Source organism: Procambarus clarkii, chromosome 47 (genome assembly GCF_040958095.1).
Source record: "Procambarus clarkii isolate CNS0578487 chromosome 47, FALCON_Pclarkii_2.0, whole genome shotgun sequence".
NCBI classification, from domain to species: Eukaryota; Metazoa; Arthropoda; class Malacostraca; order Decapoda; family Cambaridae; genus Procambarus; species Procambarus clarkii.
This window is the reverse complement of record NC_091196.1, coordinates 23,889,246-23,914,649: the sequence shown is the minus strand read 5'-3', so window position 1 is coordinate 23,914,649 and position 25,404 is coordinate 23,889,246. Positions and strand designations below refer to the sequence as shown.

The 25,404-nt window shown below is 43.8% G+C and overlaps 1 protein-coding gene across 5 annotated transcripts in view; it reads right to left on the bottom strand.

The window, feature by feature from the left end:
- The window catches only part of Mctp (multiple C2 domain and transmembrane region protein), a 239,592-nt gene that overhangs the window by 53,745 nt on the left and 160,443 nt on the right, over window positions 1-25,404 (bottom strand). For 2 of the 5 annotated variants that reach the window (XM_069302138.1, XM_069302137.1), the window contains exon 1: window positions 23,697-23,867. The exons of 2 other annotated variants lie outside the window; for them this stretch is intronic. The gene's annotated coding sequence lies outside the window, so the exon portion shown is untranslated. Of the gene's footprint in view, window positions 1-23,696; window positions 23,868-25,404 lie in introns of those variants that run through there. One more of the 5 variants, XM_045749850.2, reaches the window with a different exon arrangement.

The window sequence follows — 25,404 nt, the reverse complement described above, 5'->3', positions numbered from 1 at the left end:
ATATATATATATATATCACAAGGATAAAGTAGCCAAGATGGACAGGAGGTGGTCGTAAGGAACTGTCTCTACTGAAAGAGACAAAAACTGAACCAATCAGGTAAACGGAACTCTCTTTTATAACGACGTTTACACAGCATTGAACGCACCGCTGAGAAAACTCATTTACCCATGAATATTACACAGAGTGAACGCTTCTATCAGACAACATACGTGTAATTGTGACGCAAACATTACAAAAACATACGCTAAATAACCTTCCATCACTCCCACAGTGGCGGAAATAATCGCTCACTTCAGATATTATCCAGCAAAACTATCGCTCTGGTGATTCATAACAACAAAATGAACGAAAAAGTATAGTTACAAAAAGCACAAAAATTTCATATACCAAACCATCATATTTTTATGTGATTTTTTTAATTCTCACGATTGACGTGTGTGTCATAACTGTAATTTAATTTAGAGGAGGGGGAGATGGAGGGAGGGAGGGGGAGAAGCAGGGGGAAATAGATATAAGAGACCAGAGACCACCAACGAGACCAGAGGCCACCGACGAGACCAGAGACCAGAGACCACCAAGAAAGGTAGACACCACGAAGCCAAGAGTCACTAACGTGTTCAAACTTGCAGCAAGACGAGAAAGGGCGACCTCATGTATATTTCAGAATATGTCCGCCTTCCCCCTCCTCCTGTCTTGGCCTTTATTGATATGTTTACCCTATTTTCTTCCTCTTCGTCTTGTTCCTTCCCCCTTGCCTGTCTTCCCGTCTCCTGTCAGGGCGTGTCTGTCTGTCTGTCTGTCTGTCTGTCTGTCTGTCTGTCTGTCTGTCTGTCTGTCTGTCTGTCTGTCTGTCTGTCTGTCTCTCTCTCCCGCTCTCACTATCCTCGTCAGCTTGTGTGCATTGTAATTTCTTGTATTTATAGTATATATCTTTACTCCTATCTATATTATCCCCCTTTTCTTGTGTCTGCATATGCGTCTCTCTCTAGTTGTCTCTCTCTCACGCGCCTGTCTGTCCGTCTCTAACCCTCCTGTCTACCTGTCCCTCAACACAACACCGCTGGTGACAGATCCGTCAACACCAAGTTCTGTATTAACAATTACTCCGCTGGTGAAATTGCCCACGCCCATACGCACACACACACGCGCGCGCGCAGGCGTAAAAACAATAACATCTGCGGCGTATGCAAGGCTGGCTAACATCAGAACTGCCTTCAGAAAAAAAATGTACCTATATAAGGAATCTTTCAGAACCTCGTATACCACATATGTAAGACCAGTCCTGGAGTATGCAGCCCCAGCATGGAACCCGTACCATGGGAGCCCCCTAAGGGTGTCCCTTAGGGGCTTACCCCCCCCTCCCATCGCCCCTGAGAGATAAGAAATGTATGAGTACACGTTCATGCATCATACACTCCCCCTACTTATACATCTGACGAGACCTGAGGATTCTAAACTATCCATCTGGCATCAGCCACACAGCCTATACACAGCAGACTGCAGCAGACACCTGCCAGTCTGTGTTGCCACAGCAACCAGTCATTCTGAGTCGCAACACCAACCCACTTAAACCAAACTCTCTTTCCTCTCAGAAATACCAGCTTAAAAGACAGAAAGGATCCAGTTCCAATGGGCTCGGATCCAATTTAAATAGGGGGGGGGGGAAAGAAGGAGCAAGAATCGCCTTATCTCCTCAGGATTGTTACCTCTGGAAATTGCAGGATACGAACTCACGATTTCCAGGAGAAAAACTGTTTCAGAATGACTGAAACACGATGGCACGAGAAGTCATCAAGTAAGACCCAGGGGCCGGCTACCTGCTGGGGTCAGATATAATGCACAGTATGAGGGGGGGGTAGGAGGGAGGGACGCAGGAGAACCAGATGGGACGCAGAGCCAGAAGGGACGCAGTAGAACCAGAATAGACGCAGCAGAACCAGAGCAGACGCAATAGAACCAGAGGAGACGCAGTAGAACCAAAAGGGACGCAATAGAACCAGAAGGGACGCAGTAGAACCAGAAGGGACGCAATAGAACCAGAGGAGACGCAACAGAACCAGAGGAGACGCAATAGAACCAGAGAAGACGCAATAGAACTAGATGAGACGCAGCAGAACCAGAGCAGACGCAGTAGAACCAGAGAAGATGCAGTAGAACCAGAGCAGACGCAGTAGAACCAGAGAAGATGCAGTAGAACCAGAGCAGACGCAATCGAACCAGAGAAGGCGCAGTAGAACCAAAAGAGACGCATTCTTAACCAGCAGTCGTACTCGAGATAGTCGTTCCCTGGTATGGGGGACGTTAGCCCTTGGTCGGCGAGGTCGTCGTTCCCTTGTGTCCATGTCCTTGACTGGTGTGGTCGTGGCGGTGGAATGGTGTAGTCGTTTCCCCCATGGTCGTTCTGGAGTAATACCCAGCCGCGCTAACGTGCTGTCTGGAGTCTTTACGACTAGTCCCACGTGGAAGGGGAGGGAGGGAGGAATAGAAAATGGGAGAGAGAGGAAAAGGATAAGGAAAACGGAGAACGGTGGAAGAGGAAACAGCACAACTGGAAGCAGAGAGAAGAGGAAAGAACAGCTGTTTGAACGACTGGAAGTTACGAAGATGAATTTCAAGCAAATTTTTTAAATTTAAATTTAATTTATTTTTAAAATTTAAATTTAATTAAATTTTAAAATTAAAAAATTAAAATTTAAAATTTAAAAAATTTAAATTAATTTTGGTAGGTTAATTCCCAAAGTAATTAATTCCCGAACAATCAAATGTGTACATTTTCCCATTTTCCTTAACTAGGAGGATGAGATCCTACCTAGGAGGTAAACTGAGTGAGAAAAGAGAGAGAGAGAGAGAGAGAGAGAGAGAGAGAGAGAGAGAGAGAGAGAGAGAGAGAGAGAGAGAGAGAGAGAGAGAGAGAGAGAGAGAGAGAGAGAGAGAGAGAGAAATGGGGGCAGATACGCGGGTATTGTATGAAAACTGAGGGAATGCTTTTAAGGAAAGTGCTCAAAGCAGCCAAGAGACAGTGGCAGAGGCTTGCGAAGGGAAGTTACACTACCTCGAGTGAAACGTGAAAAGTATTCAAGAAGACCCTTATTGGAGAAGTTCTTCGGCCGGGATACGTAGCGAAAACTTGTACATTCTCGAGAGCATACTCTGATAGGCAAGATGGCGTACCTTGCTCTGGAAGCCTACTCTGTCATCAGAGACATTTGAGTCAATTATCATGGTTTACTCTTGTCAATAAATTCCGAATTTGTAACAGTTAATGCCAATTTCTCAATCGGAAATAATTTTTCGCAAATTTTGAAATATTCACACCTGTGGATACACAGAATTTACGTTTAACAATTTCCAATAACAGCTACATTATTAAGCAATTACGAAAACGTTAGTTGTTTTCAAAAAAAGGATTTCACCTTGTCGGATGTAATCAGTTTAATTGGAAATTGAGAACTTCGGCTTTGTAATAGTTGCAATATATATATATTTTGTACCACTATACTGTTCTGATTCTTGGCTTGTTGGTAAAAAAAAAAAAACAATATGTATTTAGTATTTCACTTCTATGTGTCCATTGTGTAATTAATTAACAGTATATCAGGCAATGGCTGCAGAAGGCATAATTTATTTGAAATTACTGAGAATATCACACAATTATATATATTATAATATATATATATATATATATATATATATATATATATATATATATATATATATATATATATATATAATGACTCCACACCCTATAAGTGACTCGAACCCGGACCTCCAGGAGCACATTGCAACTGGAATACACAGTACCTTAAACCACTTAACCATCAGTGACCGTTCAAAAAGTGGTGAGAGCCGAGGCTATTTCAACCACCACCCCGACGGCACTTTGACATATATAAGTGACACATAGAAGCGAAGTCATTCGCATATATGCATGAGGACCATTCAAGCTTGTTCGTATTTGTGTTGCTCACGTGGCCCCCACAAGAATGAGGTGATTTGATGAAAAGCAATGCCCAAGGTTACCATCAGAGTGCCGTCGGGGTGGTGTGGTAGAGTGAATATATATCATGTGTGTGTGTGTGTGTGTGTGTGTGTGTGTGTGTGTGTGTGTGTGTGTGTGTGTGTGTGTGTGTGTGTGTGTGTACTCACCTGATTGTGCTTGCTGGGGTTGAGCTCTGGCTCTTTGGTCCCGCCTCTCAACCGTCAATCAACACGTGTACAGGTTCCTGAGCTTACTGGGCTCTATCATATCTACACTTGAAACTGTGTATGGAGTCAGCCTCCACCACATCGCTTCCTAATGCATTCCATTTGTCAACCACTCTGACACTAAAAAGGTTCTTTCTAATATCTCTGTGGCTCATTTGAACACTCAGTTTCCACCCGTGTCCCCTAGTGCGTGTGCCCCTTGTGTTAAATAGCCCGTCTTTATCTACCCTATCAATTCCCTTGAGAATCTTGAATGTGGTGATCATGTCCCCCCCCAACTCTTCTGTCTTCCAGCGAAGTGAGGTGTATGTGTGTGTGTGTGTGTGTGTGTGTGTGTGTGTGTGTGTGTGTGTGTGTGTGTGTGTGTGTGTGTGTGTGTGTGTGTGTGTGTGTGTGTCAACACCCATGCCACTCCCCCATACAAAAGGAGCCAAGTAAATCTTTCCCATACTTGTTACCCCTCCCCCCTCCCCCCCCCCCCACCATGAAGGTCAACTCTGACTCAGGGACCCCAATTCCCATGTGGAAAACCCCCCAGTGTGAAATACAGAGCTTTATTGTCATTATATAGCCTAACAGTGCACAAACAGTTTTGTTGGCCAAGAACTTAATGGAACAATTATTCCTCCTAATAATTACATTGCCTTATTATTCCTAATAATTAACTTTAATTACCCAATTACTCCTCCTTCAGTAAGGCTTATCATGCCAGTCGCTTCAATTTATTACATAAAGAATAGTTTAAATGTGTATAATATTAATAATAATACAACTGTTTTTTTTTATTCAAATAGTGAAAGGAAAACTACAAGAAGAATATACACTTGTTTCTTGATGAACATGGCTGTTATCTCTCGCAAGTGGCCAGGAGGAAAGACACACACATTAGCCTAATGGCTTGGCATACACCTCTCTGATCGTTAAGCCCAAAGTGCTGCACATACACTCAAATCTAACATTATAACTTATGATAACTTTAAAGCCTAATATTGGGTGTGAATTAAATAACAATTAAGGCCTAAATTTTTAGGAAATTAACGGCAGTTGTGACCCCTAAGACACTAGGCTTTACATCTTAACACATCGCCTTGGCCTACCGGGGGAGGCACTATTCTTCTAGATCACTGAACCAGAAGTTTCTAGACTATTGGGCAAGTGTGAAGGCGGGACATTTCTTTACTTAAAGATACGTGAATTCGGAGACAATTCTATAGCAAATGTTCAAGAGATGTGTAAATATTTCATTCAAAAAGATCTGCTACCAGAAATCTTAGCCAAATATCCCCCAGTTTGCTAACTGTAGGTAGTAACTGAGTGATTGTAACCTATCCACCGCTGCCCACTGGATGGGGGGCGGTGTGCAGGACAAATATATCAATTGTGACACTAGGCTCTCCACATGCGACAGTTGCTTAATTTAGAAACTGTACTTGTGGTCGATCTCGAGCCCATTGATGATGTGACGATGTGCATTGAATTTTGTAACTCTTAAGTAACTCATATTTTTGTAACTAAATAACTTTGTAACTTCAGTTCCTGACCCCATTATGTGCCTCTGTAACACTTTCCACTACCGCCCACAAGATGGGTGTAAGGTGCACAATAAATGAACTAAACTAAACTAACTAAACCATATGATTATTTTCAAATGCAGTAACGGGGCCCACCAGACAATCTTTCACTAACGACAACAATAACTTTCACAAACACCTGTAGACTATAACGAATATCATTCTTATAACACACTATGAGTCATCTCTTGCCGCAGACGTCAGACCGTCTCACGAACTGCGTCACAGTGACGTAACTTGACAGATGGAGTTATCGTTGCTGGAGAAACGTTGGAGCCAACTTGGCCCTGTCTGGCATGGCTTATCAAAGCAAGAAATATACTCCAGTCATCGTTCCTTGTGTTACAAAGTTACACTGGAGTCCTAATTTGGTGTGAGGAGATATAAATCTCACTATGTAAACTATGCATTTAGCCACGACGTCCTAGACCCACGGTGATCGAGACAATATTTTAAGAGCCTGAGGATTATTGGATAAGAATGATATTATCCCTTTGTCAATTCTAATGATACCCTTCGGAACTTGAGCTAAGTCACGTATCCTAGCCTTAAGTCTCCCATCGTAGTCCAAAGCCTAGCATCCTTACCCGAAGCCTCGTATCCTAGTCCCCGAAAAGCCTAGCATTCAAGACCGCTGATGAATCAAAATTAAAAAAGACTACCTAAACTGCTGTGCGAGCGATTCTTCAAGCCTTAGGTCACTACTCTCATAACAAGCAGGAAGCACCAAAAACAGTTTACACACATGCTTTGATCGTCAATCCACAACCGTCCATTTGGCTCCGCTAAGCGATCGTTGAAAAAAATATATATCCCTGTAATTTCATAAAGTTTGGCACGCTAGGCACGCTAGCATCCCACACACGTGGCAACTGGTGTCAACACCTTGCCAGGTGGCACCCGCTAAAGCCGACATCATTCTTGATATAGCAAAAGAGACACTATTTCCATATTTTGTGTCAGGCCTTGAAAGGACTTGGAGTGCTTCTGGTAATTGCTTCGTCGCCGTTTTCTTTGACATCTTCGCAGGGGAGGAGACTTCTCTAATTACATCAAAAAACAGCAACAATGTCTAGAATATTAGCAGAAATATAACTGTATATTAAAGCAAAATTCGTTTATAATGTTTATCCAACGTTTCGATTTCTTCCTGAACGCATTCTGGCCACGCATACCTGTTGAACTTAAAGCGGGTCTCACACGCACTCAGCAACATTTGCGCACACACACACACACACACACACACACACACACACACACACACACACACACACACACACACACACACTTGTTGCACTCAAGGCGCTTCTCAGACGCACTCGGTAACCTTAAACACACACGTACATTTATTATACTCAACGCGCTTCTCACTCAGCAAAATAACTCTCGCATCCACCGACGCCTGCAAAAGCCAGCATTGAGAACCAATAAACGCGAGGCCGCTTGGGGGATTCAGCTTGGGGGATTCACCGCGGCGGACAAAATTGAACTTGAAAGGAACAGGCAGTAACAATCCCAGACTTCGTCCGGTGTCCAGGCTGTTACTATTAAACGAAACACAGTAGGAGTAAGAGGCTAGAGATTGCACAGTAGGGGGTAGGGGGGCCTAGAGACTGCACAGTAGGGGGTAGGGGGGCCTAGAGACTGCACAGTAGGGGGTGGGGATCTGGCGACTGCACAGTAGGGGGGGTAGGGGGACGTGGAGACTGCACAGTACTTATTACAAGGTACTATGAAAAGTAGCAGTTCACAAAAATCCACATTTTCTGTGTTCATTCGCTAGTGTTCTTTACCACGTGAAGAACTTGGCAGTTGAGGGCATACATTTTAGGTATAAATATAGCGCAGTCCAAGTGCCAAGGTTAGCGAAAGATGTAATGCCACTGGTGACCTGTTGCCTTGCTTTCAAGATAGATTTTTTTTAATACAAAGAAAAACATGCATTAAAAAACACCAATTTTTCATATAAATTACTGCTAAAAATATAAGTTTCTACATTTGAAATGTGAAGCATTGATAGGACTTACAGCTGAAACGATAATAATTTAATGAATTTTCCCCTCTGCGGAGAGATGGCAAGTTAATTGTAATTTGGCGGGAGGGAAAAACCCTGTCACAAGTCTGTTGTGACGGGAGCCTGTTTTTGGCGGGCTGCCTGTCGCACCCTCGTGCTGCGTCACGGACCAGCCCGTCCTCCCTAACGTTCCCAACGGTACTAAACTGATGTACTAAATTTCCCAAGTTCCAGTATGTTCATTGAGATAAGAAAGAAATACATCTCAAAGGAATAGAGTAGCTTAGGCTATTTCTATCCCCCCCTTCAAGAATTTTTGTTTTAAATTTCCCAAACCTAGTCTAACTGAAGACCCACGAATAGAAAACGGGACATCACGTCAATTTTGCGAGCCACTCTGATTTTTAGTACATTAGTTTTTGGTCTTAAGGGTCAAAATGCGATGTACTATTCGAGAGTGCTATGTACTCTTCGATAGTGTCCAAATTGCATGGACACCCAGCATCGATTCTAAATTTTCTTGTTAATTGTTCCTCTTGATAAATTTAATTCAAATTAAATAGTTTTCTCTTAATGTGTCTAATATTGCTTCATTGGACGGCCCATTCTCTTGATATTTACACATCGTAACAAACTACAAAGTGGTAACCTAACCAGAAACACATGAACCCAACCCACCCACCTAACCTAGCCAACCAACGCGTAGAAAACGTGGATTTTTGTGAGTCGCCACTCTTCCTAGTACCTTGTAGTACTGTGCTGTCTCCAGCCCCCCCCCCTACTGTACTCCGTTCAATTTTGCTCGCCGCGGTGAATCGCCAAATTGAATCCCCCAATCTGAATCGCCAAATTGAATCCCCCAATCTGAATCGCCAAATTGAATCCCCAATCTGAATCGACAAACTGAATCCCCAATCTGAATCGCCAAATTGAATCCCCAATCTGAATCGCCAAATTGAATCCCCCAATCTGATTCGCCAAATTGAATCCCCAATATGAATCGCCAAATTGAATCCCCACATTTCCAATCACAAGGTCCCTAGAGACCACTACCCGCCAAACACACGACGAAACTACGACGTTGTTACAACATTCCAACAAGCTATATAAAACACCTCCTAACAATTTGTAACAACTTTCTAACGTCAGAAAAACCTGATAACAAGATATAATAACTTTGTAACAAGGTAACAACCGTTATGTTGTGAGTATGCAGCTAAAAAAAAAAAATGATGAAAAACTAGGTAACATTATGTTACTAAAACAGTGTCGTAAAAAATATATATAGAGTGCAAACAAGAAATGCAATTTCGAACCCAAATTCTATTAGTCCCTTTCAGATTCATGTCATCATTTTAATTTTTAAATTGAGACTAAATTTAATCCTAATTAGGCTATTACAAGAGAGAGAGAGAGAGAGAGAGAGAGAGAGAGAGAGAGAGAGAGAGAGAGAGAGAGAGAGAGAGAGAGAGAGAGAGAGAGAGAGAGAGAGAGAGGGTAGGGGGGTGGGGGGGGTCTAAGGAGGCAAAACCACTCAACCACTTAAGTAAGATATCGATAAGCTTAACGACGCTAGCAAGTAGCCTCAACAATTAAGCTGCGTTAAATCAGGTTACTACGATATCAAAGTGCTCGATAACATTGACTTTTGAACTTAGATAACGGCAACATGTCCCATCAAAGCTTGAAACAACCCCCCCCCCCAAAATAACTAAAAACCACTTACCGTAGGAAATGTAGATGTTTATCTCTCAGAATGTTTGGTAATATGTTTATTGTTTGTGATGTGTGTCAATGTATGTATTAACACGATGTACTGAACGGGATGAGAATAGCTTGAGCTACCTCATCCCTTTGTGTGTATTTGACCTCAATAAACTTATTTCAATTTCAATTCACTTACCGTATTCCAGCTTTGTGTTAAACAAGGCAGAGACGCCCATCGCTGCTCTGAGAACATAGCCCCAAATAACGGAAAAAAATCAACCCACAGCGCTGCACAAAAATTCGTTTTGATTTTGAATTAGTTTTGCGGTTTTGGATTTGTTTCAAGAGTTGGAATCGACCAGAGGTCTGCTCCTGCCAGCTTGAGCTTCTCAACAACACCTTGAGAGCGTAGTTGGTGGTACCTCTTAATAAAACAGTACCGGAAACGATCGTACGTCTGGCCGCAATGATCTATGACGTAACACCACGGAAAAATTTCATTTCATTTAATATCGTCAAAAATTTCATAATCATAGCCTATAAAATAGGCTGTTAACCTATTTAACGCGCTTATAATCAATAACTACAACATTGATGTAGTTATTGGACGGACACAAAAGTACTCGAAATGCTATTCCGAGTACTTTTAAGGATATAAATTATATTCCCATGTATTCCAGGTGTATAGTTAAATATATATGTACTGCGATACAAAACTTATATACAGTTGTAAACAAGTTAAGACTCAATGGGCAGGACAAACCCCAACTTAAGAGATAGGAAATTAAAGGTACGAGATTCGAGGTTTAAAGCGAAAGTTTTCAGATAAGAGAAACCCTATTTTAATGACAATTATATTACAACATATAATGCAAAGTTTCCCCAGTAAAATAAAGTACATGAGACATTGTACTTACATAATTAAAAAAATACTGAGCAGTAAACACGGAATGATGAGTTACGTTATTTCAAGTTATACAGAACCCAGAGCACGCAAGACTCCCTCATGATCCTATATAACACCCCTGGTCCTGTATAACACCCTCATGATCCTATATAACACCCCTGGTCCTGTATAACACCCTCATGATCCTATATAACACCCCTGGTCCTGTATAACCCCCTCATGATCCTATATAACACCCCTGGTCCTGTATAACCCCCTCATGATCCTATATAACACCCCTTGTCCTGTATAACCCCCCTTATGATCCTATATAACACCCCTGGTCCTGTATAACACCCTCATGATCCTATATAACACCCCTGGTCCTGTATAGGATGTTTCAATGGCTCACATTACCTGTTTCTTTACAGTAGCCTCGTATATCCCTCTTCAACGCGTTACACTGACATCCAAAACCCGTAAATATACCAGAGAATAACTACCGAAGAACCGGGGCCACAATCCTAAAACATACATACTAACTACTCGTTTTTTTAATCATAAAATGATGCAATTATAACTCATCATCAGCTCCTTCAAGATGAAAAGAAGTACTTTTAGCTCTTTCTGATACTATACATCAAATAGGAAAGACAAATTAGTACGAACATTAAAGAATGCAGAACGGAAATAGTAACAAAAACGCAACGGGTACCAAAAAAAAAAAAATACAAAATAATGCGCGGGAAATAACGGCATTCAGACTCCGCTGGTAACCATGGCGACCGTGGTTTGTTTACTAGTCCTTTCAGCTGGCGTCCACAATTTACAAGTTTTGCCTTTTCAACTCTCAATCATCTAAAATAAATAGAGTTATGACGCGCCAACAACAAAACACACACAGACACACACACACACACACGCATGCACACACACACACACACACACACACACACACACACACACACACACACACACACACACACACACACATTATTAGGAAGTGATGTGGTGGAGGCTGACTCCATACACAGTTTCAAGTGTAGATATGATAGAGCCCAGTATAGGCTCAGGAACCTGTACACCAGTTGATTGACTGTTGAGAGGCGGGACCAAAGAGCCAAAGCTCAACCCCCGCAAGCATAACTAGGTGAGTATACACAGAGGACGTGTTAAAAACGTGATCACGTGCTCACGGATGTGTACCCACATACACAATTGATACACCAATCATCACTCGACGCTTGACGAGCTAATCCCAACGACAGGAACAGAAACAATGATAGAGAGGGGGAAGAAGGGGACGAAGAGTGGAACAAACGAGAAAGGGGAAATAAAGAGGGAGAGGGGAGTGTATGGGGGTGAGAGGAGCTGAGCCTTGTTTCTGTGACAGCACAATGTGCCATTATTTCGTTGCTCAGAGCTCATTTTTGGGCTAAAACCGGCGGGTATTTCTCGATATAGCGAGAGAGAGAGAGAGAGAGAGAGAGAGAGAGAGAGAGAGCTAGGGGTAGGGTAGCATATATTGGGTTGTGGCAAATTGTTGCACCTTTATTGGCTCAATTAAGTAACCAAAGGGGAGATAAAACTCACCTGTGTGTATATTAACTGTGTGCGCTTGCAGGATCAAGCTCTTGGACCCCGCCTTTCGAACCGTCAGTTCTCTAATGTAATAACAATTGACCTAATTTTCTCCATCTTATTCATTATATACCTCTCTCTCTCTCTCTCTCTCTCTCTCTCTCTCTCTCTCTCTCTCTCTCTCTCTCTCTCTCTGTCTCTCTCTCTCTCTCTCTCTGTCTCTCTCTCTCTCTCTCTCTCTCTCTCTCTCTGTCTCTCTCTCTGTCTCTCTCTCTCTCTCTCTGTCTCTGTCTCTCTCTCTCTCTCTCTCTCTCTCTCTCTCTCTCTCTCTCTCTCTCTCCGTGCAACCCACAACAGTTGTCTAAATCCCAGGTACCTATTTTCTGCTATGCAAACCGAGGCATCGGGTGAACGAAACTGCCTATTTGATTTTGTTTCGCTCGGGACTCGAACTCAGGTCAGTGGATTGCAAATCACGAACGGTAGATGGCGGTGGTTAAAGGTAGCAAATGAAGGTGGAAGGTTGCTGGCGTGGGGAAGAGCGAGGGTGGAACAGGTCCACAGGTACCCGCAGACCGACCCACATAATACGACACCCTCCGGCCACCGACCCCGCTCAATACCCCAATACCTGGGGTGAGAATAGCTTGAGCTACCTCATCCCTTTGTGTGTATTTTACCTCAATAAACCTATTTCAATTTCAATTCAATTTCACCATCACCCACAAATGTATACACCCATACCTTGAACAAATCCACAAGGGCCGTGACGAGGATTCGAACCTACGTCTGAGAGCATCCCAGACGCTGCCTTAATCGACTGAGCTACGACAGGGTAAAAGTCATAGCACATAACTTCCATTAAACAAAACTCTCTGACGAAAGACTTAACAAAATAAATTATTTACCATTATTGAAGCCAAGGAGGAAATAAATCTCACTAAATCCTTGAAGAAGATGAAGTAAATTCATACCTTGAGGTTACCTTGAGGTGCTTCCGGGGCTTAGCGTCCCCGCGGCCCGGTCGTCGACCAGGCCTCCTGGTTGCCGGACTGATCAACCAGGCTGTTGGACGCGGCTGCTCGCAGCCTGACGTATGAGTCACAGCCTGGTTGATCAGGTATCCAATAGGCCTTCAGGTAGAAGGCCTATATTGACCCCTCCCCCCTCACTAGGCAGCTCTTTAGTTATATCCACCCAAACTCATTCACATAAATGTCTGACCTACGCTTGAAACAATCCAGCCAGCCCACCACATCATGTTCCAGTACCCGCGGTGATTGGGTTCCATAAATCAACAATCATAAAACAAACTCGAACCAGGAGACCTGCTCGACATACAAGGAAACTCGAGAACTTAGGGGACGTGTATACAATACACTTCAGCCCCGCTCCTGTGCCAGGTAAGTCCACTACGGGCTCGCCATAGCCCGTGCTACTTGGAACTTTTTGTTCCCAGTAGCGAATCTTAAACAACAACGTATACGATACAGTGTGTATACGATACAGTATGTATACGATACAGTATGTATACAATACAGTGTGTATACGATACAGTATGTATACGATACAGTATGTATACGATACAGTATGTATACAATACAGTATGTATACACTACAGACATGATAACTTTGGTCCCCTAAGTTACAGTACTGGCATGAGACGTACTTTCTCTGTCCTCAGAGTTATAGCATGGTGGAATATCTTCCATATGTAAATACATATATATATATATATATATATATATGTATTTACATATGGAAATGAATGCAAGTAGAATATATGGACTTGGCGCTTCAATAAGAAACATATATATTGTATATTTGCTTGTATATTGTAGCATATACAAGACCCTATCCTGTATTGATTTATAACTTTTAACATGAATAACTATCAATAATCGATTGCACAATTATCCTGCAATAGACAAGCTAATTGGCCAGTAATTCGACGTAAGTGATCTATCTTCCCTAATTATGGGTAGTGGAGCTGTTAGCGTTATTGAGCTTAACAGACAACGGAAATAGATTTACCGTTATTAATACAACTAACGGTTTTACTTTTTTTTCTACCACAGACGTGGCCACAAATATATAATGCTAACCATGAGGGGCCTGACAGCTGAGTGGACAGCGCTTGGGGATCGTAGTCCTGAGGTTCCGGGTTCGATCCCCGATGGAGGCGGAAATATATGGGCAGAGTTTCTTTCACCCTAATGCCCCCTGTTCACCTAGCAGTAAATAGGTACCTGGGAGTTAGACAGCTGCTACGGGCTGCTTCCTGGCGGGTGTGTAACAAAAAGGAGGCCAGGTCGAGGACCGGGCCGTGGAGACGCTAAGCCCCAAAATCATCTCAATATAACCTCAAGAAAGGGGGTAGAAATAGCCTAAGCTACTCTATCCCTTTGAGATGTATTTATTGTCTCAATAAACATACTTGAACTTGAACCTCAAGCTATTCATACATTTTCTCCTCTCCTCCATGACCAGGGTTAGAGATTTGTTGAAGATATAGATCTGAATTTATTTATAAATTTACTGAACAATCAACCACCGAAGTGATTGTATTCTTATCAAAGGTAGGAAAAATGTAAATGATTTAGAAAAGGCTGCAAGGAAGGGGGGGGGGGGGGGGCTGGCAGGTGTGGAGGAGTGTGTACATATCATCAAAACGCGTGTTTGTCTTGACAATCTGTGTGCAAGTTGCTCTGCAATGAGTATGTGTGGGAGAGGGAGGGAGGGAGGGAGAGAGAGAGAGAGAGAGAGAGAGAGAGAGGGAGAGAGAGAGAGAGAGAGAGAGAGAGAGAGAGAGAGAGAGAGAGGGAGAGAGAGAGAGAGAGAGAGAAGGGAGAAGCAGTAGGAAACTACAGCAGAAAATACAAGAAAGACTAAAATATTCAAATGATGTTTTGCTCAATGTCACTAAAATACATAAATATAATATAATAACATTTATATTATAGTATATATGTAAAACTGAGTCCAACGACCAGATTTTGAGTGTAATGACCACTCATTTAATTGACATATAAATAATTTTAAACATGATTGAAAACTGCAGCTACAGAGTGCTCATGGGAAAAGGCAATTCGGCTGAAATTCACAATAAAAAAAGCCCATAAGAACCAAATGAATTTTACCATTTTACAAAAGCATGCAAGAGTGAGCAAGTTGCAAGGCGTCTGTCTCTCTTCCCCTCTGCAATATCAAACCAACAGTGAGAGGTTAAGTCGGATTATATCCCGCAGCTGAAGGAGACTGCCGGGGCGTGGGAGCTACAACCCTGCTGACACCAAGCAATTTTTTTAACAGGTGGATACATGAATAGATGGCTTCTGGCCGCTGTTAGCTGGCTTAGGGCCTTTCCTTGCCCTGGCTTATGGTAGTATCTGGTTGATGGGGTTCTGGGAATTCTTCTACTCCCCAAGCCCGGCTTGAGGCCAGCCTTGACTTGTGAGAGTTTGGTCCACCAGGCTGTTGCTTGGAGCGGCCCGCAGGCCCACATATACCTGGTTGATGGGGTTCTGGGAATTCTTCTACTCCCCAAGCCCGGCTTGAGGCCAGGCTTGACTTGTAAGAGCTTGGTCCACCAGGCTGTTGCTTGGAGCGGCCCGCAGGCCCACATACCCACCACAGCCCGGTTGGTCCGGCACTCCTTGGAGGAAACAATCTAGTTTCCTCTTGAAGATGTCCACGGTTGTTCCTGCAATATTTCTGATGCTCGCTGGTAGGACGTTGAGCAACCGTAGACCTCTGATGATGTCGATAGTTTCAGTCCAGTTTCGTTTGAGCTGCAGGGCTCGGGTGATCTTCCTCACGACATTTCACCGCTGTCAGTCGTAAAGCTTAAGATGGATATTTAATGAGCCGCCGACGTCACTATTCCCCCCCCCTACACCCTGATGGAGCCATCGTCCCTGGTCCCCTCCCCCTACACCCACCTACACCTACTCCCACCTACACCCACTCCCACCTACATCGTAGCCAGTGCCATTCACGCCACTCTTGCATAACCACCTGCCCTACCAGCTGTACAAACAACCACAATTCCCCTCCTCTCTTCCTACCCTGCATAAACAATTTTAATGCCCACAAGCTTTCGCATGTTATACTTAAGTTTTAGGAGTGACAGATATACACGCACACACAACCGACACCTCTCTTTCTCTCTCTCTCTCTCTCTCTCTCTTCCTCCCTGTCTCTCCCTCACTCACTCACCAGTTAATTAACAGTCGAGAGTCGGGACCAAAGAGCCGAATCTCAACCCCCCCCGCCCCCCCAGCAAGCACAATTTGACAAGTACAAGCAAAACAACGTTTACAACAAACAAACTGAACAACAGAAACTCCTCGAGCAACAAACAGGACGAACCACCTGTTAACAAGACCTTCGAACAGAAAGTCTTAAATAGTGCGTAGAAAGTGACACGAGAACCTACGCAGACCCAAGATTTACATATATATATGTCGTAGATATACATATATGTCTGTTGTTGTAGATTCGCTACCTGGAACAAAAAGTTCCAAGTAGCACGGGCTATGGTGAGCCCGTAGATGTGTTTACACACATATATGTCGTCGTTTCCCTATATGTCGCAGGGGAAAAACGTTTGAACAGATTATACCGGGACAGGCAGACAGCCTTGCAAACGTTTGATAAACGGCCCAAACGTTTAGACAAACCTCGCGAGGATGTCTAAGATTTGCTAATTAATTTTTCTTCCTTAAATTATCGCCTCTTTACTGTCGCTATCATTCTCTTTCGCCTTACTACTCTTTCTTCCCCCTTCTTTGCTTTCTTGCGTTCAATTTATTTTTTTCAGCTGCCGGCGAGAAACATTGGGCAGAGTTTCTTTCACCCTATGCCCCTGTTACCTAGCAGTAAAATAGGTACCTGGGTGTTAGTCAGCTGTCACGGGCTGCTTCCTGGGGGTGGAGGCCTGGTCGAGGACCGGGCCGCGGGGACACTAAAAAAGCCCCGAAATCATCTCAAGATAACCGTTCTCTGTTATTATTTATATAATTATTACTACTTGATATCATACTGTTATTTATATAATTGTTATAAGTTGATACAATTGTTATCCCACAGTAATTTGGGATACCATCACATAGCTATCAAGTTATACCCTAACTTGGTAGTTATGTGATAACTACCAAGGTGAGGGGGAGATGTTATCTTAAAGAGATAACAGGTCGGATGCTGACGGGGGTTAGTGTGATAACGACCTCCCTCACCCTCACATCTCCCCCACATGATAGCATCACCTTGAGTGTCTACTCGGTCTCACGAGGTCCTTGGTATACCTGGAGTATATCGGGTATTCAGAGTATACCAGTGGTATAAACCTATAGTAACATCTTCAGTGAATGTTTTTCTCCCTATTACAACTATTTTACTTTTAAAACTTTGTACTTGTCATTGGAATTGTTCATTTTCACTGTCATAAGAAATTAATGTTAATTTGTTATTCGGAGCTGAAGGGTCTATGACGCCCCTGTGGCTCCTGTACTCACCTAGTTGTGCTTGCTGGGGGGGTTGAGCTCTGGCTCTTTGGTCAGAGCGCCCGTGTTGAGCGCCTTGTGGTGATGCGCTCAAGCGGTGCTTAAGAGGGCGTCTTGTTATCTCTGCTCCTCAAGTCAATACCGGATATGTCAAGATGCTGGTATTAATAGTTGCCCCACACATGGATTTCCCTCAGGGTTCGACGCTTGAACGCACGGCCGGACGCAGGGTCGGACGGTTGGACGTAGGCTCGGATGGTTGGACGCAAGGTCGGACGGTTGGACGTAGGGCTCGGATGGTTGGACGTAGGCTCGGACGGTTGGACGCAGGCCTGGACGGTCCGACGCAGACCCGGACGGTCCGACGAACGGAAGTAGAAACGCCTCAAGGATTAGCGGCAGAGAGAACGATAAGCAGGTTCCACAGAAAAAACAATAGCAGACAGAAGTCCCAGTATTCAGATCTACTGGTTCATCCACCTACCCACCCACTCTAAACACAGATGGCGAAGAAATATAAGAAAAAATTCACTTTCGCAAACAGAGCGGTAGACGGTTGGAACAAGTTAGGTGAGAAGGTGGTGGAGGCCAAGACCGTCAGTAGTTTCAAAGCGTTATATGACAAAAGAGTGCTGGGAAGACGGGACACCACGAGCGTAGCTCTCATCTTGTAACTACACTTAGATAATTACTCGTCTCCCCACCTCAGAGAAACACAAGGGAGCGAAGACACCTGGAAATCCCCCCCCCCCTCGTCCTCACACCTAAGACACCTGCTGGGCCACTCAATATACTCATCACCTGATGGGCCACTCAATATACTCATCACCTGAACTTGATCATCTTCACTTCAACCACTTCGTCTAATTCATTCATTGGTTATGCACCCCATACCCATCCCGTGGGCGGCGGTGAAAAGGGCGATATAGGACCATACTGGGTTCTGGAACTGAACCCACACACACACACACATATATACATACACATACATATATCTACATATACACAAACACACACGTTGAGGTGTTTCCCGGGGTTCAAAGTTCCCGCGGCCCGGTCTCTGACCATGCCTCCATATACAAATACATATAAATATCAAAGGGGAACGGAAAAGTTACATAAGGGGGGAGGGAGAGGCTAGATGAGGGGAATATATATATATATATATATATATATATATATATATATATAATATATATATAATATATATATATATATATATATATATATATATATATATATATATATATATATTATATATATGGACTTCAGGTGAAGGGCGGGAGGAGATAGTTAAGATCCGGCAAAGTGGTCGGGGGGTATTACGGGCTCACCATAGCCCGTGCTACTGGCACTTCCTGTCCTGAGTAGCTGAATCTAGAACAACAACATGGTCGGGATAAGATCGGATAAGAGGTCAAGAGACCAGGTGAGAGGGGAAGCAAGAATCAAATGAGGGGAAAACTAGTGAGAACTCAGTTAAATGAGGGAAGGCAAGGGTGAGAGGTGAGGGGAGGAGGAGGAAAGGTCACATGAGGTGTGAGGGGAGAGTAGCTAACGTGTGAGGGGAGGGGGGGGAGGGGGACAGGAAGACTTTACCACCGGTCGATTATGAGGACACACGACTCTTGACAGTCTCTTAGATTTATGGCGGTGTAGTTATGGTATTATGTTACCGTATCTTGCTGGCTGTATAGAGGCAGGATAGATGGCTGTATAGAGGCAGGATAGATGGCTGTATAGAGGCAGGATAGATGGCTGTATAGAGGCAGGATAGATGGCTGTATAGAGGCAGGATAGATGGCTGTAGAGGCAGGATAAATGGCTGAACAGAGGCAGGATAGATGCACGTAGAGGCAGGATAGATGGCTGTAGAGGCAGGATAGATGTCTATATAGAGACAGGATAGATGGCTGAGGTGACATGATTATACTAGTCATCGTGTGAAGAGTGTCCAGTGCTTTTGATAGTGTAGTTTGGTGCTGGTAATCCCCCTCCTCCCCCCCAACTCCCCCTACCTGCATAACCCCCCCCCCCCTCCCCCTACCTGCATAACACCCCCCCCCCCCACCATCACACCAGTCCGTAATCAGACCTTATACCACCACCATATATCCCGAAACTGTCTTAAACGCCTCATACCATCTTCCGGAATGACCTCGATAAAATATATTCAAAATGTATTAGTACCTACTACATAAACATATTTAAACAAATCCTCTAATATTTCTTAATTGTAAATTATTATTATTATTGAGGACATCATATATATATATATATATATATATATATATATATATATATATATATATATATATATATATATATTGTTTTGGGGTTTCCTTGTGTATTATATTACTATTATTAGTATTAATATTATTGTCAAAACGAGGATATTTGATCAACCAGGCTGTGATTCGTGCGGTAGACAGCAAGCAGCCGTTAGTGACCTGGTTAACTAGGTCACTAACCAAGTGACCCGGTCAAAGACAGGGCCGTGGGGGACACTGATACCCGGAACCATCACCCGATAGGAAGCTCGCCTGCCTACGTTGTTTTCCTCCAAGGACACAACCAAAGCAAAGCAAAAAAAAGAAAACCCCACTATTTAAACGACCTTTGGCTTAAAATAATACATTAACCAGGGCTAAGAGTCACTAAGCCTTTTAGGCGACGTCTTGCGAAACCTCTACATCTTTCGCCATTCCTGACAAGTGTTGTTTACATCTACTGAACAATTTAACAACAGCTGCGAAGCGCCACGAGGTTATGGGACAATAAGATCGTATTCCAGGGACCTGCCCGAAACGCTACGCGTACTAGTGGCTGTACAAGAATGTAACAACTCTTGTATATATCTAAAAAAAAAACAAAAAAAAACACGGGTTGTGAAGTTACGAAGCACGTAAGCTGTTTCGTGAATGTAAACAAAGGGGTCATGAATGAGAACAGGTTTGGGAAGACCATGTCGTAGCTCAGTCGATTAAGGCAGCGTCTGGGACGCTCTCGGACGCAGGTTCGAATCCTCGTCACGGCCCTTGTGGATTTGTTCATAGGTTTGGGAAGAGGTCGCCTAAATGGTTACGACGAATCCTGGCCCAAGGCGATGAAAGCCAAGCCAAGCAAGGCACGGAAGATGGTCGTAAGATATAGCCGGCCCAGATGATCGTAAGATCTTCCTGGCCCAGATGGTGGTAAGATATAGCCGGCCCAGATGATCGTAAGATATACCCGGCCCAGATGATCGTAAGATATACCCGGCCCAGATGATCGTAAGATATACCCGGCCCAGATGATCGTAAGATATACCCGGCCCAGATGATCGTAAGATATACCCGGCCCAGATGATCGTAAGATATACCCGGCCCAAATGATCGTAAGATATAGCCGGCCCAGATGGTCGTAAGATATACCCGGCCCAGATGGTCGTAAGATATACCCGGCCGAGATGATCGTAAGATGTACGGAGCCAGCTGGTCGTAAGCTACACCTAAGACTTACTAATATTACCACCTGGTTAATATCCCCAAAATACACTGTCTTCAGACGGCTGCGTGGCAATTATAGTCTGCACTAACTACACGTACTGCTGTTAAGACCTCAACCACCAGCCCTGCTGGCACACTACAAAAGGTATTCCTGAATAGGTTATCTCAAACAGGTAGTCAGGGAATAAGCAATTAGAAAAAGGCAATCATGAATTAGGAACCGCAGACGAGGGGTGATTACAGACAATTCCGTCTGCGTTGACCTATAAACAAAATGGGGCTAACTTAGTTCATTGTCAAGTAATTAGTTCGCGCTTTAAACAGAAGGTGACGTTATCGGCAAGGGTGTACGCTACGTTACTAGCAGGGGGCGAACATATCATGGATATACTCAACTCTAAGTAACTGTGTCTGCGTCGCTGCGTCCGTCTGCGTCACTCAAGTCTACTCTATACTTGCATCAATTCCTATCTCGCTCCACATCCAAATAATACGCTGTTCCATACAGATTGTCACTATACACACTCTTGTATATTTATGCACACACTCATCTATATTCCCATCACCAGAAACAAATGGGCAGAGTTTCATTCACCTTGATGCCTCTGTTCACCTAGCAGTAAATAGGTACCTGGGAGTTAGACAGGGAATGTGTGTGTGTGTGTGTGTGTGTGTGTGTGTTAGAAATATATGTAGTAGACATAATAGAGGAAAATACGTTGGTTAGAAAGGCGGGGTCCAAGAGTTAATAACTCAATTCTGCAGACACAAATAGTAAAATATAAATACACGCAACACCCACCCACACACACACACACACACACACACCCACCCACACACACACACACACACACACACACACACACACACACACACACACACACCCACCCACACACACACACACACACACACACCCACCCACACACACACACACACACACACACACACACACATACATACACACTCACTCACATACACACACACACACATCAACACTGCTATAGCTTACCGGAAATAGTGAACTATGTCAGTCACTCTGAATATCTATAGTCTTGGCGAGCTCACACCACTTAACCTTATCAGCTTTCAGCGAGAGATAAGCGAAACTTACTTTATTTCCTAAATATCAATTAAAAAAATCATCAATGCATTTTGTAGGGATGAAAAATATATAATTAATACAAGGGACGAAAATGCGTATACTATATAAAACGAAATAAAAAATAATGTTAATCATAATTTTTCTCATTAATACAAACTCAATATAAGTATGTGTACGTCGTTGATCTGGGGTCAGATTCACGACGCAGTTACGCAAGTGCTTACGAACGTGTACATTTTTCCCCAATCTTCGACGGCTTTGGTTACATTTATTAAACAGTTTACAGACATGAAGACGTCCCAATTTACTGTTATTATTATAAACAGCCTCCTCAGAGCTCATTAACTATTTAATAACTGTAAACAAAGCCGCCAAAGATTGAAAAAACATGTACAGGTTCGTAAGTGTTTGCGTAACTGCTTCGTGAATCTGGCACCGGAAACCCATCTTTGTAGCCTAAATACATAAACACAACAAAATATATATATAACAATAATACCTTTCTTTACAGACATAAGAAACGTCAAGAACCGTTTTGAGTTGAATCCGACACCTCACGTGAGCGGGAGAAGGGTCATAAGGGCGGTAAGTGTGGACATACACCAAGCGGCCGTCGACCGTAGCTGCAGACTAACACAATATGCATACTGTGCTTGCCCATGACTCATTAGGCTATGTATAACATCACTGTATATATATACATCTACAGGTGGATCCAGTAACACTAAACCCATGCTGACCCACTGCTTATTTAACGCTCCTTGGGCATGTTCAGGTAAATTCAGGTAAATGTTGCAAGGTGTATGGTAGTTCGGGTTGCACATTGCTCATTTCGGTAACAAATTCATACTTTATATATTTTTTTGTACCTGATAACTGCATTATTCACACGGACACTAATTAGCTGGACAATATGTTTCGCGTGTTTCTGGCGCGTATTATAATTTTAAGACAGGTCTGAAACCGTCTAAGAATTGTCTGCAGTGCGAAGCGAGTCGTGAATATTACGTCAAACGCAAGACAATGGATTTCAAAACTTGCGTAACTTTCAAACTAACCTCACCTAACCTAACCAAATCCAACGTACTGTAGCCTGACCTAGCCTACACTAACCCAACCTGACCCAACAAAATCAGACATAACCCAACCAAACAGCTTAATATAACCCAACCAAACATAATATAACCCCCCAACTTTACCAACCCTAACCTAACCCTAATAATATTTAATTTAAACAATAGCAAAACGAACAATGTTTATACACAAATATATAACTGAATTGTATCCCACAATTTTCCATTTCAACCACCATCATGGGCCATCACGTCCTTATTAACATTACTAACCACACCGGATTATTTCTTCATTAAACACAATAATAAACACTACAGCCGGGTTTCTAGCACTTTAAAAATCACCCTTTTATTTATCATTTATCAAAGGCTCTTATATTTCTTTCAATCTATATAAACATTATTGTTTTACGTGGTTAGAGATAATTTCCCGGACACTTCCTTGTTTTCAGACGACAGGAAACCTGTAGTTATGATAAGTTAAGTTTTTTCTGTCGGTATTCAGAGCTTTGTTGTGAGAACCACTACTTCAAGCTTGGCTCGAGTACCGTGCCTCTCACCGTGGGTTACACTGTGTCACTGTCACGGCCGTGTGTGTGTGGCAGTGTACTGAGGGGAATGTAGCAAGCAGCCGGGTGTGTTCACGAGGGCGAGGGGAAAGAGTAAAGTGTGTGTGTGGGGGAGAGAGAAGGTGTGTTACACCCGCCCTCACTCGTCTCCCGGCGGTGACTGAGTCTGGTGGGCCGACACGCTTTGCCACCGCCCAGTACACCACCCCACCCACTGGTCCACCCACCCAAAGGGGCGCCCACCCACTGGTCCACCCACCCACCCACTACCACACCCGATTCCCACCCTCCTCTCCTACCTTCCCTCCCCCCCCCAGAGAACCCCGCTCTTCATTAAGGGATATTGCCTCCCTTCTCCCTTACAACTGGCACTCTCAGATTACCCCCCACCCACCACCACCTTCCCTTCTACGTCGTCACTTCACAACCCAGAATCCAGGGTTCGAGCCCAGGACGAGACAGAGAGATAGTTGGCCACGTTTCCTTTCATCTCATGCCACAATTCATTCAGGAGCAAAATACTCGCCACTCATCCAGGATGAGTGGCGCTGCCCAATACTGTCACTATGGCGGTGTGTCCACTCACAGGATGAGTGACGCTGCCCAATACTGTCACTATGGCGGTGTGTCCACTCACAGGATGAGTGGCGCTGCCCAATACTGTCACTATGGCGGTGTGTCCACTCACAGGATGAGTGGCGCTGCCCAATACTGTCACTATGGCGGTGTGTCCACTCACAGGATGAGTGGCGCTGCCCAATACTGTCACTATGGCGGTGTGTCCACTCACAGGATGAGTGGCGCTGCCCAATACTGTCACTATGGTGGTGTGTCCACTCACAGGATGAGTGACACTGCCCAATACTGTCACTATGGCGGTGTGTCCACTCACAGGATGAGTGACGCTGCCCAATACTGTCACTATGGCGGTGTGTCCACTCACAGGATGAGTGACGCTGCCCAATACTGTCACTATGGTGGTGTGTCCACTCACAGGATGAGTGACGCTGCCCAATACTGTCACTATGGCGGTGTGTCCACTCACAGGATGAGTGACGCTGCCCAATACTGTCACTATGGCGGTGTGTCCACTCACAGGATGAGTGACGCTGCCCAATAAACTCGCCCCTCGGGGTAAAATTAAAAAAAAAATAGTAGTAACGTGCTGATGCTCACATTACAAAGCCGTTAAAAATTCCACGAAGGAAACAGAGGGTCAGTAGCTGAAATCAAAGAGAATTGTGAAAATCCAATCCAATCTGGGTTGGGTGATCACGTTCTTGTGTCTCCCATCTCATGTTGGAATCTGTGGGAATGAACGAACAGCTATTGGCTACCAAGGACGCTGACCTGGGAGACCGCTACCCCATCATCCCCAAGATCCTCTTACAAGATCACGGGGATCCTCAGATTACAGCACCGATACAGGGGAAGCTCAGGAGAGCCGAGGAGGAGAACATGTAAATGAATTTGTACGCTGGTACAATGTTGCTGTAGCCAAGAGCCTCAATCATCATGACATGGGCTGTTGGGAGGGTAGAAATAGCCTAAGCTACTCTATCCCTTTGAGATGTACTTCTTTCTTGTCTCAATAAACATACTTGAACTTTACAATGGTAACCAGCATTTATGTATTTTCTCTTGTCATCCATGGACCAATGAGGTAGAAGAGGGAGGACATATGTAATGTCAAGAGTGT